Below are 3,716 nucleotides of genomic sequence, written 5' to 3'. Positions count from 1 at the left end.
TGGCATGATGGGGCATTAGCTAACATTATAGTGGTAATCACATTATAATATGTAAGTGTATCAAATCAACATGTGTATACCTTTAATTTAGACAATATTGTATGTAAATTATATATCAAGTAAAATAAAATAAAATAAATTTGTTTCTTTATTTGCTTTGGAAATTCATTAAGCCAAAAATCATCCAAAACATAAATGTGACTCCAGTGGGTTATCTTTTTGCTCACTTACCCAGAGACTTGGAATGGCATTATTTATAGACTGTCTCCTCCCTTCTTTATTGGGTTCTTCAATTTTTACCGTATCTCCAGCTCAGCTATTAAAAAAACACAGCTGTACACTTATTTTATAAAGAATACAAGTACTCCAGCTACTTGTCAAGTAGTATAACTTCAAAAGCTTTGTCACTAAATAGAAAGCTTTCAAAAGCTCAGTAGAGAGAAACGGAGTTAATGTATATTCAATTTGTTATCCCAGCAATATAGTAGGCAATATAGTAGGAAGGATATGCAATTTATTTATTCTTTAGATAATTTAAAATCTACCCCTGAAATAACCTAGATTGTCAGAGAGCCACATACCTGAATCTCATTTCTTCTGTTCTCTCCTTCTATAAGTGTGTTTCTGTGTTTTGATATTATGCCGCCAACTTATATTAAGAAACTGCCCTGGAAAAAGTCACCAGGTTTATGATAATAACTTGAACTTTAGTATCAGAATTATGTTTCTTTTTAAAATAGTGTTATCTAATAAACTATAAATTTTAGGCCTTGCAATGTCTCTCGCTCTCTCTCTCTCTTTCTCTCTCTCTCTCTTTCTCTCCCCCCCTCACACACACACACACTAACACACACATACACATCTGCTAGAAAGTTTAATGTCACTTTTATGCCCTACTCCTGGCAAGCATACTATATACTAACCCAAATAACTTAAACTGTTTACAGTATTTTTTCCACTCTATTTTCCTTTTACCTTTTATTTTCTAGGTTTATTTTATCTTTTATTTCACTCATCTTTATAAGTTGCCTTAAATCTTTTTTAGGGGAAAGGAGAAATAGGAAAGAAATGTAAGGGGAAATAGGAAAGAAATATTGTTTTAATTTTTTCATATGATATCAGAATTAAAATTTATCATTTCTTCTTTTCTCCTTGTTCAAGCATGTGCCCTTGTTGTTGGGTACCAGAATCAAAATATAGGATAAAATATCTTCAGAAAAAGGTTAAACCACATGGTGTTTAATATAAAAATTTGTGTTTTTTTCTGTAATAAATTATATGGATTTGTTGTATATACAGACATTTGTGTTTCTACTAATATTGGAAAATTTTGATTTACCTTACAAAAATGACAGCAGTCTTTGAGTACTAAATTACAAATATGCAATGCCAATGCTATGGATGATATTTTATTCTGGACTCTAATTTATTTCATTCTATATTTACTTCATTAGATATGTTGGAAGTGTTATAGTCAGGATAATTTGATTTTCTATTTGTCCATTGTTAGAATTTTAGGTGGAACTGATCCAGAATAATTTTACATCTGTAAAAAGCTGGTTTGTGGAATACTTGTTCATTATTTGACTATTAAAAAAAAAACCTCTTAAAAGTTGTTGTAATGAATAATTAATTGTTTATATGCCTATTTTCTTCATTAGGTTCTAAGTTTCTGAAAGAAACACTGTCTTACTCATTTTGAAATCTTCAGTGCTGATACAGGATATAGAATATTGTACTTCATGAATATTGTTGAATGAATTTTTTAATGAATTAAAAAGTCATAGTTTTTACTACAAACCAACCAAGAGATGATGTATGATATCTTTTGTACTCACTGTTTTAAATTTCCAGTCTCTGTCTCATGGATGTTCTGTTCCCTAATAAGTTTTCCCTACAAATATTACTAAAATGATAACCAAAAAACAGCATAATATTTCTTTCAAATTACTATCTTTAAAGATTATATATTTATAAAAAAATCTAAAAAAATTTAGAACTCTATTATTTGAAATATCTTGGGAACATAAGGATGCTTAAATATATATGTATACACACATACATACATTCTTACATATATATGTATTGATATTTGCATTTGCTAATTATAAAGTCTAAGCATGCGGATTGTAAAATTAAATGAGAAATATTCACAATTCATATATTCACAATTCAATGGGAGAGACTAGCACGGATATAATTCTAATATAATAATTATCAGTAAATGTTAGCTATTTCATAGTCTTCAATGAAGCTATTATCAAGTTCAAACCATTTCAGTTTGTTTGTTTATTTGTTTATTTAGTGCACAACCTGTATGCCCTCACAGATTCTTTCCCTTAATTCCTTCTTTAAAAAAAAAAATCTTCTTTCAACAAGTTTACAAGTGTCCAAGGTTAAGCTTCACACCTATCTGGTCAACAAGTACCACTTGCCTATCCCTAATCACTAAGCTCCTCACTCACCTACCATTGTCTTACTTAGATGAAATACTACTCTGTTGAGCTTGGGTTATATATACCTTCCTGAGTTGTTGCCAAGTGAAAAAGGATGACACAACTCAGAAATTCAAGAAATGTATTTCCATAGAATGATCCTTGACCAATGAGAAATGAGAGAGGAAGAGAAACTAACAGATGCATTCCTCCTTATATTTTTACTTTCATACTGTTCTCTAAGGTGTGATTTTTCCTTATAATTCTTCCAGAGAAAGTCTCACATGTAAAGAAAATATGCCTGCCTGAAAAACAAAGTCCTATTTCATTTTGCTAATTGTGACACAGTGGCCAGTTTCATATTTTTATTTGCCTCACATTCTTTTTTCTTCTCAACACCCTGGACTTACACTTTCCAAAAAACTGGTGATACTTTAATTCTTGTCTCAGGTTTTGATTTCTAAAGGACCAAGTCTAATACAGTACTTAAAAATTAAACATAACAGTGTTTCATATTTTTCTTTCTGTAACATAGACTTTTCACCTGAGTGGGGCAATGAACCTAAATAAAATTACAACAAAATTTTGAATTGTTTTACTATGTTTTTTTAGGACATAGTCTCTGTTATATAAATTCTATATCAAGACTTTCAATGAAGGTAAATTTTCCTATTACAAAAAAGTGTAAAGATGCTAAGCGGTGAGATTAGTTTTCTATTAAAACAATACTTAGATGTCAGGTTTTTTTTTAAAATTTTTCTCTGTATTAATGTGCACATTCATTAAGTTTAGTTTTCTGAAATAGTTAAGCATGAAAATGTGTTTCACTGGAAAGTATTTTGAAGGATACAAGGAAAACTGGTTTGAGCTCTCAGCTTGAATTGTTTCATGATATGAAACTGAAGATATGAAAAATTTAATAAAATTAAAATGAGATAAATTTCAAACCAATAAAAGGTAGTTTTTAAAATAAAGTATATAAAATAGTCAACCAGAGTAATACACTGGAGGTCAGCAACATACATGCTGTGAGTTGAATATTCCAAAAGGAATACCTATTTTTATGACCACTCATAAATATTTTCAAGCTAAGACAATGATATGGATAATAAAACATTATATTCAAGATGCAAACCATTCACCTACATGGGTCAGGAATAATTTTCCTTTTGCCTATGTATTCAGCTTTTGATTTTTTTTTTGTGGAGGGGTAGATGATGTGGTAAAGTCACTTTCTCAGCATGAAACAAATATAGATAGCACAAGGAGTATGTTACAGAA

This window comes from Pteropus medius, unplaced genomic scaffold (genome assembly GCF_902729225.1).
Source record: "Pteropus medius unplaced genomic scaffold, Ma_sr-lr_union100, whole genome shotgun sequence".
In the NCBI taxonomy this organism is placed as follows: Eukaryota; Metazoa; Chordata; class Mammalia; order Chiroptera; family Pteropodidae; genus Pteropus; species Pteropus medius.
Note: the sequence above shows the minus strand (reverse complement) of the source record.